At 43.7% G+C, this 13931-nt stretch overlaps 1 protein-coding gene across 11 annotated transcripts in view; it reads right to left on the minus strand.

The window, feature by feature from the left end:
- CALN1 (calneuron 1) overlaps positions 1-13931 on the minus strand; it is a 521792-nt gene that overhangs the window by 188830 nt on the left and 319031 nt on the right. The gene's annotated exons all lie outside the window — the stretch shown is intronic.

Consider the following 13931-nt stretch of genomic DNA (forward strand, 5'->3'; position numbering starts at 1 on the left):
CTGTACCCCATGAAATAAACATTTCCATGCTTTTCTCCTTGGCATGATCTCAATCAATGAAGACTCGCTGGTAGCAGTACTCAAAATTGTGCAACATTCTTAAAATACCAAAACACCAAAAGGACCACAAGCAACTGGCAATTAGGAATACATCCAATACCACATATTCCTAATCATTTCCCACTATTTCTATCTAAATGCCCAACCAGTACCTCTCATTTAAATGGCCACAGCTCACACCTCCCCTACCTCCTGGACCTCAAATTGCCCAGCTGTACATGATAGAAATTATGGTTTCATCCCTATCTCTTCCTTCACCCTTGTCACTCACACATAAACTTAGTCATCAAGTCTTACTTATTTCACCTCTTAAACACCTGTGGCTACTATATCTTCCTTGTTAATCCAATTGGTAGTCCCCTTTCCAAAGATGGTGGTGGTGGAAAAATACTTCCAAGAATTAATTTCTAGTTATAATAATAATGTTACAGGTAGAAAGGCTTTCTGCCCTCACACTCTCACCTCCACACTATCTTCTATATATTTTCGAGTTTACTTCCCTCAAAGCATGTCTGATCATGCTTTAGAAACTTCAGTGGCATCAATGACTGAAAATTGGGAAACCACCTCAGGATAGCGTTCAAGTCCCACTATCTCTGTTGCCCCTTTTTGCCCCTTACCTCTACACAAAATGCCATCCTTTTTCGGAGCTCCATGCCTCTGTACACACTGTTCCCTCCACCTGGGATGCCTTCCATTTGCCTACCTGGTGAATGCCATCTCATTCTCTAAATGGAACTTAAATATCATGTTCACTTTTCATTTTTTCCTGACCCACCCTCATCTCACTAAACAGAGTTGGCCAAACCTTCATCTGTCTCTCCTACTAAGCTAACTTACATCCTTTATAGAACTTAGCACCCTGTATCTCAGTCACTGATTTGCATGTGTATTTCCCACCTGGATTCTGAGCTTTGCAAGGTCAGGGACCCATTCTGAAACTTCTTCGTATATTCAATACCATGGTAGGCACTCAGTAAGTACTTGTAGAATAAATGAAAGATGTCTCTTGTTTGTTTTTTCTCTGTTCAGTTCAGCATCTATTGGATCTTTCAGGCTAGAGCTGACACTGACCCAAAGGTGGGCTTGAGCCGACTTAGACAAAAGCATTCAATGCTTCAGGGCATTGTCCGAGTCTCAATGAGTCATCAGTGTGGCATTCTGTACTCTTAGGACTGTTCAAGAGGGCATCTCCACCAAGAGCTCACCACATTTTGGCTCTAGGCAGTGAAGACCACCCAGGTGTCTGCACACAAGTTTGCCAAAGTGCAGACACGTGGATCCACTCCCAGAGTGCAATTGCCTTTAAAGAGGCCTCATTCGAAACCTATTTCAAAAAGTCAAGCAGATGTCATCACCAGATGTCAATAATTCAGAAAAGACAGTCCAGGAACAGGTCCCAGTGTAGATAAAACTTCCTAGAGGATAAGGGAGGCGTGGCAAGTCAGTGGGAAAGGAAGATTTAGTCACCAAATGGGGTGGGGCAGTCAGTGGACTACTGAGAGGAAACTGGTTTATCTCTCATCATTCAACAAGATAAAGGGATCTAAATTTTCACCCTCACTGGTCATCATAAGAATACTAATTCAAGTAACAATGAGTTACCATCTTGTTTTTCAAAATAGCAAATACTTCTAAAAAGACTACCACTCAATGTTGACAGAGATACAGGGAAGAAACAGGCTCTCTTATGCATTCCTGGTATATTCATTCAGGGTATTGACGGGTAGTACTTAAAATGCTGTAACATGCTGGTTCCTTTTTACCAAATAGCTTCACTTTTCAAGAAAAAACAAAACAAGGAAATGAACTTAAATGCAGATGAGATGTTTGCTCAAAGATAATATTTATTATACACAGGCACTAACCCTCGGCTCACCTGAATCAGCCTGCTAGTCCGAGCTGGGGCTGGGTGGCCAAAAAGTCTCAGACTAAAATATGCATTCTCATTAGAGATAGTATCACCCTCAATGAGAAGAAAAGTGGTTCCTAGAGGACCAAACAATCTCAGATATTACAATGGTTTGTGGCCCCCCTAGAGCCACAGTACATAAACAGACATGCAGTATATCTTTGCTATTAAAATTTCATGGGGGTGGGACAACCAGGAAAACAAATATCTTAAAAGCCTCCTGGGCAGTGGCTATTACAAAAAAAGAAGAAGTTTGAGAAGCACTAGACTAGAAGATGTCCCAAGTACTGTGGTTCTTCTTCCCCAGGCCCTCCCTCTGGAATGTTGGTCTATTAGCAGTGGGCATCATCCCAACTACCTGTCACCCATGGTGAGGTCGGGCAGTTCATAAAGGCTTAGAAGCCCAGGGGAATGGATCACTTTTTCACAAAGACCCCATGAGACCTTGACTAAAATATGTCCACCGGGCTGGGTCTCTCAAGCTCCTAGCCATGGTGTAGTGGGCACCGCTCCCTCTCACTTGGGAGCCTAATAAGGGGATGGTCCATAGGAGATGGCAAACTCCTGCTGCTCAGTGCCAGGAAAATGGGGCTGTCTTTGAACAGCCCACCTTCCAGATAGGAGGAGAGAGACCATCCACCTCTCTGAAACCTCCCCCCAGGGTGATGGGAGTGCAGCAGTGTGGAATTGGTGTGCATGGAGCTCTGCTCATAGTCATCAGAGAGTGTTCACAGATGCTGCCCTTGGCAAAGAACACCAACCCCAAAGTGACAATCAGAAACAATGCTTCAGAACCACATCCTGGCCTCGGTGAAGGAAATAGCTCATTCATTACTCAAATCCTTGGCCAGAGGGGAAGTGCTGGGGGAGGGATGCTCAGGACCCTCTGGGCAGTGCCATCTGTGGTGCAGGAGTACAGGTGGCTTCACAGAGACTTTCTGCTCCTTGGGGGAGAGGGCTATCTAGCTCAGGGAATGATTTGCTTCCACTATGAAGCAGAGGGCATTTGGAACCTCACACTTTTTACTGATCAAAATATGAGTCCCCCGACTCCCCCCACCGCGCCTTTTTTTCACTAACATTGAGCACATGGAGATTCCTGCAGGCTCACAGCTGAAGAAATAATCAGGGTGGGGCCCCTTAGGATTTCCTCAGCTCTGGCTCCTAAGCATGTGTGTACTTAGCATATTTTCTGCAGACTTTCAGTAAATGAAGACTCCTTCTCATACATACACCAGTCCCACTGGCAGTACTAGGTTCTACGTGGATTTAGACTGAGGAAAAGCTCTCTTATGCAGATCTTAGTTTAATGGACAAACAGAACTGAGAACACCCCACAAGCTATCAACACTGCTCTCAGAGTTCTAGCCCACCTCCTCCCTCCATCCATCCCAGAAGAAGTGAGACAAACAGAATCTCAGAGAGAGGTTTTCCACTAAGTTCCTCACACGAAAACCATTCCCAGGCCAAGGCAAGGTCTGGGAAGTCTGATGATCAAAATATCTAACATTTACTGAGCACTCACAATGTGGTGGGCATTGTTTAAAGTAGTTTCCATACACTAGTTCACATAAATCTTCCAGCAGCCCATTTTACAGATGAGAAAACTGAGACACAGAAAGTTTGCGTAGCTGGCAGAAGCTCATGCAGGGAGCAGAGCTGGGATTCCAAGTCTGCCTGTGTTTTCGCTGCCTCTCAGGAGGCTGGTCAGGGATGGGCTCTGTCTGGAACACTCCTTCCCCTGATGCCAGGGTTCCCCAGCAGGGGAGTGCTACAGTTGCCCGGTACAGAGAGGGAGACTGAAATCTAAACTGCTCTGTCTGGTCTAGCTGTTGGGTCTCAGGTCAGCCACTAGAAGTCTTTCTTAATCATTTCAAAGAGTGATAATCAGTAATAGAAAATATTTATGTAATGCTCGCTAAATGCCAGGCACTGAGCTCAGGGCTTCACATTTGTGACCTTGTCTGATTCTACCACAACACTATGAATAGGTTCTCCCCTTCCACATTTTACCCATGAGAAGACTTGGGCAAGAAGAGGTTAAAAGTAGCTACACTAAGGCCACACAGCTAGTACATGCCTGCACAGGGACTCTGATCAGAACCCGACAATAACTTTCACGTTACACCATCTCCCCTCTGCATCAATGACCCTAACATAAGTCCTAGCAGAGGTTCACATCTCCTCAAAGTTTGAGAGTATAATGCGTTTTCCTATCTAGGCATTTAGGAAGGAATTTAGTGGGAAACTGGGAGAGAAGCCCTCCACGAGCTTTAATGCAAACGACCAATGCTTGAAAGGCATTTGCTCCCTAAATCACCATTTTTCCTACATTCAGGGTCTCAGTGATTCTCTTTGGATGGTCAGTTCTCAGAGGGCGCCCACATGCAAGCCCTCCAGGCATCTGAAACCTCTTCCACCAAAAAGAATTGGTCTGATGAACAATCCTATCCAGGCCTGGCAGGGTGACACCGACTGCTACTATGGATTCACATGCCCCAAATACAAAGGTGGGCTTCTTCCCAGACCCACCCCCTTTCACAGAATGCAGTAGGTTCTGAACGCAAAAACTTCATTTTGTTAAATTGTTTTGCAAATTGTGAACAAGCAAGTAACTGTAGAATGAAAGAATGGAATGCACTCGTACCAGACCTCATTCTCCATTCTCAAGCTTCCAAATATCATGATCCACTTAGCAAGAAGTGCAGGAAGCTAACCTGCTAAGGACTGTGTCCTGTTGCTTCCCACTGCTATGTAAGTCAAAGTAATGAACTTGAACTAGGGCAGGAAGCTGCAGGAGCGCCAGGACTGAACAACATTCATTAAGACTAACCAGCTGAAATTTTCACAAAGAGGTAAAATAATAATAAAAATCACTGCAAAATAAAAGGAAGGAAAGGAATGTACAGAAAAAAAGGATGGGCTCTAAAGGGTAACCAGGAGACCAGAGAGGAGGAAGAAAAAATGTCTGAGACTCCATTCAAATCAATTAACGAAACTCCAAAAGCACACCTGCAAAGGAGCAGGTGCATGGGCAACGTGCTGTGGGGCAACAGAGAGATAAATAAGGCCCAGACTTACCCTCCAGGAGCTTGCAATCTGTTACTCAGGACAGAGTCAATACGTGCTGTGATTGTCCTCAAAGCATTGTGCTAAGGCAGGACTAAGGCTGGAGCAAAGGCTCCAATGAGGAAATTCTCAAAACTTCAGCAGTGAGCCCTTAAAGGAGGGAAGGGCTCTAAAAAGCAGAAAAGGGAGATGAGGTGAGCAGCCTGAGCAATGGGGGGGACACCAGGAGGGATGGAGGATGTCTAGGAGCTGCGGCTACCCTCCCTTCATGCTGGATGGAGGATGTTTGTGGGAAGAGAGCAGGATGAGATAAGGCCCTGCTCATCCTTGATGCAGGGTCCGTGGAAAGTGTCCACATCTGGAAGGGAGAGCATCAGTGTGCTGCTTACCAAAGATCAGGCTGATAACAGTGCACAGGCTGGATAGGAGAGGCAGAGCTGGCCTAAGACAATAGAGAAGAAGGAGGTAGAGGAGTAGAGGATCGGGAGTGGAGAAGACCGGATTCAGGGGAAGGGCATTTCCAGTGGAAGTGACAAGACTTGGCAACTGACTGGACGGGCAGGAAGGAGGAAGAGACAATGGTGACTGAAGTTTGTGTCTGGGATACTGGATGGACCGTGGAGTTAATTAGGAACAATGAAGAAGTCAGGAGGAGCATGTATTTGGGAAGTGCTGGCTTTGAGGTACTGAAAGGATGGGGGTGGGGAGTGTCTAACAGCTAAAAATGTGGATCTAAAAGTCTTCAGGATCTATGGAAAGATCTCTAAGATCTTCAAGATAGCTTCTCAAATGAAAAAAGTAAAGTGCAGAACTGTATTGTTGTATGCTACAATTTTGTCTAAAAAGATGGTAAGGGAGAAGATACATTCCTATTTGATTGGATAAATATTTTCATAAAAGTTCTAGAAGTGTACCCTCCTCCAAAAAACTCATAATAGTTAGTGGTTTATTCATGGGTGAGTCTGGGCTGGTAGGGTACAGGAATGAGTATTTTCACTCCATATCTTCATATACTTTTTTATTTTTGAACCATGTCATGTATTACCTGCTCAAAAATAATTAAATTTTAAAAATTAAACAAGGAATCCAGTCTTCAGTATCCATCTGGATGAACTCATCGAGAGCACAGGAAGACGGAAGAAGGAAGAGAAGAGAAGAGGATGGAGGAGGGCCTTGGGCACGCCTACAGAGCTGGTTTCTTGGATGGGTTAGCTCTATAGGGCGCAAGAAGAAACAACTTCACTCTTTGTCACACTCCTTGTTCAAGCCCCTGTCTTGCAGCTCTCTCTCAACTCTGGGTGAAGCACTGGGCTGGTCCCATAGCTTTGTTATTGACTCTCAAGGAATCAAAAGTCCAGTCAGGCTAATGATCACATAACTCTAGACCTCCCTTGGTTAAAAAGTGTTCCCTCTTTCAACTTGGGCCTGACCCAGGCTGGTAACCTGGAACAGGGAAGAGCCAGGTCAGTTTCTTCACTCTTTCCTAGGTCCACCTCCCTGTCCATTCCCCAGCTGTGCTTTCTGGCCACACCTGGATTGGAATAAGCTTATGAGGAGGCTGCAGTTTCTCCAATGGGCTGTGCCTCTCCCCGCCATTGGCTGCTTATAACCCCTCTCCCCAGAACCCTGGGCTTCTGGTGGCCTCTCCCTCCACTGGGGTGACATCAACCCTCTAGGTGGTCCCAAACTGGCTTCTGCTTTGCCCCAAACTGGCTCCTCCTTTGCCCCATATGTCACTGAAAGACAGCTCTTCCCAAACCAGCCCTGCCCTTCTCTGCTTAGCTGCCCACAGTAGGCAGCAGCTCCAGCTCCAGCTCTAGCCCAGGCCTTTAGATGTTTCACATAAGGTGCAAACACCAGCCCCTACATTCTTTAAACTCCCATGAACACAGGTCAGTCTCTATAAATGGCTCTTTGGAAACACCTTTAGCTCTAACTGAATGAGAAATACCTCCTCCCTATTCCAAGAAGGTTAAGGAAAACTCAAAGCCCACCATCAACCCTCTTCAATGAAATTATTTTGCCTAATGCTTCCACGTCAACCTCTTGTCAAGTGGTAGGGACTAAACTGTGTCCCCCCAAATTCATATGTTGAAGCCCTTATATGATCCCCCAATATAACTGTATTTAGAAATAGGGCCTTAAGGAGGTAACTAAGGTTAAATGAGGTCATAAGGGTGAGCCCTGATCCAAAAGGAATGATGTCCTTATAAGAAGAGGAAGAAACACGAGGAATACACACACAGAGAAAAGGCCACACGAGGACTTTAGTGAGAAGGTGGCCATTTACAAGCAAAGGAGAGAGCTCCCACCAGAAACCAACCCTCCCAGAACCTTAATCTTGGACTTCTAGCCCCTAGAACTGAGAGAAATAAATTTCTGTTGTTTGAGCCACCTAGTCTGTGGTATTTTGTTTTGACAGGCCGAGCTGACTAACACAGAAAGGTAGGGAAGAACAATGGGCTCTTGGCAAACTTGGTACTTACTGTTTTGTTCTGTGAGTTAATGCCTCAAATTGAGACATAAGAGTGCCATGTTGATATCCTGCTATACTCTATGTCAGAAGCAGGAGGAGCAGGGCATTGGAAAGGAAGTGTCTGAGAGGAGAACCAGGACAGAGAGAGGGTCACCCCAGATGTCAAGGGAGTTCTTCAATAAGGGGCAGGTAGTTAGTCTCCAGTAATGTTAAATGCCACAGAGGGCAAAGTAGGATGAAGGCTGAGAAAGGGACCTTGCATGGCTGATTACTGTACCTGGGGGTGGGGGTGGCCAAAACCAGGTCCTTGCCCTGGCAGCAGCACCTGAATTTGAACAGAGAAGGGCCTTAGGAGCAGGAACCTGGTTGGAAGGAGCCTGTAGTTTTCCAGGTCGGACTGTATTGGAGGGATGTCACCCTGAGTTGGTAGGCTGTGTAGTGGTGAGATCTCACCCTGGGTTGGTGGACTATGTGTTGAAGGGATCTCAAAACCTACCCCCAGGTTCAATGGTTCACTAAGAGACTCCCAGAATAGCATATAGTCCTACTCATGACCATGATTTATTACTGAGACAAAATATAAAATACAATCGTCAAAGGAGAAAAGTGCACAGGGTGAAGTCTGGAGGAAACCAGGTACAACCTTCCAGAATCCTCTCCCAATGGAGACAACAGGACATGCTTAATTCCACGAGCAATGAGTAGTGGCAACATATGTGAAATCCTGTCTACCAGGAAAGCTCATTAGAATCCCAGTGTCCAAGGTGTTTACTGGGGACCGGCCAAGTAGGCACCCTGTGCCTGGCATGTTCTAAAATTCAAGACTCCCAGAAGGAAAGCAGGAGGTGCTTAGCACAAACCATACTGTATGCATGAACAGCTAGGCACATTAAGCCACAGTTATCAGTTCTAGGAATGATGGGAAGCCTCCCCAATCCAATTTCCCAGACATCAGCCCAGGGCTAACCTTGCAAACAGGCCTTTCTAAGGGTAGCCTGCTGTGTTAACTCTTTTCTGCACACATCTCCAACTTCATTCTAAGTCCTTGAGTCATTGAGCCAAGGCAACAGAAATTTATCAAATCAATACTCCCACCTAGGACAGAAATGGATGCAAGGCTTCTTATGGTTCAGAGTCCCTAACATAGATCTTGCGGCTGCTGGTAACACAAGGTAGGTCTTCCTAGACCTCAGATGCTTCACTCTGTGCAGCACCATGGCCATTTTTCTGAAAAGACTAGCACAGTCTCTTCATCCTCTGCTTCTGTTCATGGAAATTTACATACATCAAGCTCTCCTAGGTCCTGAACTTCCCCATTCTCACCCTGTTGGTAAAAGCAGAACTGAGGCCCAGACAACCCAGAGCAGTACACCTGCCTCCAGCAACCCAGTGTCCCAGGAAGCACAAAATTTTTGCATGTATTATATAATACAGAACAATAAAAATAGAAAAAATGCTTTTTTTTACATTTAACATCTGAATGGGAAATAACAATTGACTCTAGCAGAATAAGAAAGCCAAGGAGTAGTGGGGTGAAGATGGGATTGGTGGATGCTGGTGGCACCTCCTAGCACTGCCACTGCCCTCCCTCACCTCTCTCCTCCAAAGAAGAGCAGCAGCTAATCAGAGACGGTTGGCTCTCAGGATTTGTTCAAAGTCCATGCTCACAGCTGGAGCCTACTCCCTGGTAGGGTTTCCCATCTATGCACTAGATTCATCCAGGCCTGGTCTCGTCAGAGCAAGCCAAGCCAGCCTATCTCCTCTCTTCTTTTCTGCATGGGGATATGGGCCATGAGCAAGGCTGAATATAAAGGGGCACTTTATTTCTCATTCCTACTGCTCTTATGCACACGTCTCTCTCAGGGATCAATATGGAAGAGATACTGTCAAGACAAGACAGACCATGCATCTTACTAGCACCAAACTCACCTTCTACTCCAACAGTTGCAAGGTCATTTCTAACCTCCAGACAATAGTTTTGGCTTGAAAGTGCTTGTCTGAAATATGTAAGGGAGGGAGTACATTTTGAGAAAACGGGTGCAGTGACTGCAGAATAATCTTGACTTCAGGATTAAGAAGAATGAAGAAAAGTTTCTAATGTGTCTTGCTCAACTTTCCATTAAAGAATCCATGAAACCAGAAAAAGAAAAAAACTCACAGAAATTCTTTGATAGCCAGAAGCTGAAGATAACCATCGACCACTTGAAAAAATCTGGGGAAATGGTTACTAACCACAGTTCCAGTGAAGCAGATGGAGAAATAAAACTGGTGGTCTGTGCAGGCTGCACTCTTAGAAAGGGAACTGCAGCAACTGCTAGGAAGTGGTAGGAAGAAGCATGAGCATCATACATGGTCCACCCCAAGCTCAGAGACCCAGACTTTGCAAAATGTAGAAACCCAGGCAACCAGCTCCTGAGTGTGTGTCCCTGGGTTGCTGGGAAATCTAGCATCTTGTCCCCTTTTGCCGTTCTTTTCCTCTCCCTTGTAGTGGTCCACGTTCAACCTCCACTTGTAGGTACAACCCTAGCATATCACATAGGCAGAAGTTCCAGCATGGGCCAGCACTGCACAGCATGTGGGAGGTCTCCTTCTGTGGAGTGCTCGAAGCAGGTAGGAGACAGTAGGAACCCAGAATGCAGTATGTGTTGGCAGTTATCACTTTTTATGTACTGCTTCTTGACCATGATTCTTTTCCTATAAATTCTTCTCAGGTTTAGAGAACTGGTGAGTGGAAGCAGGAAAACAATCACACTCTGTCCAGTATTCTTTTACCTAATACTTACTACACACCAAAAACTAGGTACTGCACAATTCCACCCCACAACTGAAATAATCTGAAACCCAAGTGGGAAGAGAAGGTGGTCAGTGACACCCACACATGCTGACGGTTGGGCAACGGTGGGACCCAGGTCTCCAAGTTAAGAATTGAAAACTAAGGAAAAGTAAACAGGGATAAGTCCAAAAGAGACGAGAAACACTATCCTGTATACCCAAAGAAAACACTTCCGAAAATCATTCACTACTAGAAAGAGAAGAAAGTTTAAGGAATAACTGCTTTGTATTTCAAGAATGATAGATGAAAATAGCCCTGCACAAACAAGAGTTTGTACAGACATATGAGGATGAGGGGAGAAGCCTTCTACAAGTGGAAGGAAGAAGGACCTGGCTTCAGTGAGGAGAAAATGCAAGGACACTAATAATGCGCTAGCAAAGTCAAGGTCTACTTGGGATCCATTGGCAGAGAACCGCAACTCCTCAGTCAAGTCAACAAATACGCACCCAAACTCACTATGTGACAGCCATTGTGCTAGGCCTTGGGGATGTTGCAGTGAACACACAAGACATCAACAGTGTCCTCTTGGAAGTCAGAGTTCAGTTAGGAAGGGAGACAAACAAGGAACCAAAAGTGTGTGTTTTCTGTAAAAGGGAAGTGCTGCAGAAGGAAAAAGCAGAGAAACTCAATATGGGCTAGGACAGTGGTCTCCAAGGTGACAGCAAGGCAAGGGACACTCAAGAACATTCACTATGGTGCCAGAAAAAATATTACAAGCTCCATCCATGTCTATTTGTATTCATCCTTTTTAATTTATATTTTTTTGGGTATGTGTTATAAGGTCCAAAATATATTAGCAGAGTAGTGCCTACATATAATATGATAAATAAACAGGGAAAGACAGGGCACACAAGTTGGGAAGGGCAGAAAAGAGAGGTCATTGTGTATTCAAAAACTGAAATCTATACATCATGAACTTTCCACTTGTACATTTCTACTTAGTATACTCCTCTACATATTACTTAAAAATAATGAATTAGCATATTGATTTTATGTAGGCAAACATAAGTGCTATTTGGAAAATATGATATTATGTAGGGAAAAAAGCAATTGCAGTAGCAGTAATAAGTAGCAGCAGCAGCAGCAGAGACAATCGTAGGAATAACCTACAACTCTAACTTACTTTAAATAAAGACAGAGGGAAGTAAGAGAAAAATAAAATGATGAGACAGAAGATGACAGAGACAAAAGACAGAAACCAGAGACTTGAATTTCACAAGGAAGAAAAACATGAGAATCCTCAAAGGTGCAACAACAAGACATTTTCCTGAGCTGAGAGAGATAAGACTTTGATGGACTATCGGTCAATAGCAGACCAAGTAGGCAAAAATTAATCATGGTTGCCATTTATTATGATGAACTACAGGCCAGGCACATTGCTAGGGTCTTTCACGTAAGGGGTCTTGTTCACTTCTCATGGCAACACTGAAAGGTAGAGAGTGATGTCCTCGTTTTACTAAGGCATAAAGGAGGTCCAGATAATAGATCACCTGTACAAGATCATGCCATTAATTATAACAAAACGCAGGTTTGAACCCGGTTCATCTTGACTCCCAACTCGCTCTTTCCATTAGGCGATGTTGGCTTCCAAGGTGATAATTTAAGCAATACAATCGCAATTACTCAATCATCACCAGGTACTGAATGCTGTGGCTACACTTCTCAAAACATTCATGAAACATTTATAAATATAAGATATATGCAAGATTACAGGGAGAACACCAACTAACTCTCCAGGGCTGAAATTAGCAGGTCACAGTCTCCTGCTCAAATCCAAAGAAACTAGGACTTAATAGCAAACATTTAAGCAGAAATCCCTAAACCTCTCCACAATTGAAAAGCACTCTCCTGATCAACGAAGAACACAAATGCAAGATAAACTTTAAAGAAAATGACAGTAAAAACATCACATATCTCAAATACACAGGTATTAATCAAAGCTGTCCTCAGAAATAAATTCAAAGCATTCAAAAGAATTTCATTATTTTAAAAGATTGTGGGGGGGGAACATTCAAAGAAAAATTTAGAAAAGAAGTTAGACATAAAGATAATAGAGGTAAGAGATAAAATTGCGGTAAGGGCAGAATTAATTAATTGGGAAATATACAAACAGATATGATAACCATTGTATTAAAAAGAAAAGAGCAAATTCTTTGAAAAATACTATAAAATATATAAATTACTGGCATATCAAATCTAGAAATATTCAAATAAAATTACAATTGAGAAAAGTTATTAGCAACAAATATAGAACAAACAAAAATTATTAAATACTTTGTATCACTGAAAGCTAATACATTTTTCAAATTTTTGATGAAACTAGTGCTTTTATTGAAAAAGGATAATTTACCAGCACTGATTTAAGAAAAGATTGAAAAGCAATGGAATAAGATTTAAGAAATTGTAAAGTAATTACAATAAAATACTTGAAAAGCTTTTCAGAGAGGAAAAATTACACCTGAGTTTTTTTCACATTGTTGAGAAATAGATACTCCTCGTGTTATATAAACTGTTCCAGAATGAAGAAAAGAAGGACAACTCAATATAATCCTAATACCAAAATACACAAAAGGAAAACAACTGACAAATCTCACTTATGGATACATGCAGAAATCCTAAAGCTTGAACTGGAAAATCTAATTTAAAATATGCTGAAAGCATAGCCTACCACAGCTGAGTATCGATTATTCCAGGTCTTGATTACAACTGAACATTAGGAAAATCAATTAATACGATAAATCAAATCAAGAGATACAATTTTTTTTTTTTGAGGAAGATTAGCCCTGAGCTAACATCCATGCCCCTCTTCCTCTACTTTATACGTGGGACGCCTACCACAGCACGGCTTGCCCAGAGGTGCCATATCCGTACCCGGGATCCGAACCCAGGAACCCCGGGCCGGCAAGGCAGAACAGAGGAACTAAAGCGCTGTGCCACCAGGCCGGCCCCAAGAGATGCAATTTTTAAAAGGAGTAGTCCCTATGGATATTGCAAAGGAGCTGAGTAAAATATACCATCCCTTCAAGACTTTTTAAAACTCGTTAAAGAATAATACTTAAAGAAAGGAAGAGTGGTCTGTCTCAAGACAACAGCAGACATCCTCATACAGGGAGGAATCCCCACCCAGAGAGGCCAGGCCCCGGATGGTTGCGCTCATTTGTATTCACTATTGTTCTCCACGTGCAGGCCAATATTATGACGTGAAATAGAAGTGAGAAATACGACCGCAGGAATGGAAAAGACAAGATTATCACCGCTCAGATGGCAGTGTGACTGTCTGTTTAGAAACAACAAATATAACTATAACTCTGGGGAATTTAGTAACAGTGGCTAGGTACAGACAAACATTTAAAAATCAATAGTTTTCTTGTGTGGCAGCAATAACCATTTAGAAAATTTAACAGAAAAGAAGAGCCAAGGGAATTGAGTGCAGCCGGTAGCCAGAGCTCCTAACTGGCTCTCCCTCCCAGCTCCAGGACAGTCCCCTCTGCAGGGGCCACGTGCTGGGCTGGCAGGACTGCGGAGAAGGGGGAGGGAAGGTGGAGAGGGTTTGCACTTCCCTGGGCCACAGAAAGGGGGTC

Source organism: Equus przewalskii, chromosome 12 (assembly GCF_037783145.1).
Source record: "Equus przewalskii isolate Varuska chromosome 12, EquPr2, whole genome shotgun sequence".
NCBI lineage: Eukaryota > Metazoa > Chordata > Mammalia > Perissodactyla > Equidae > Equus > Equus przewalskii.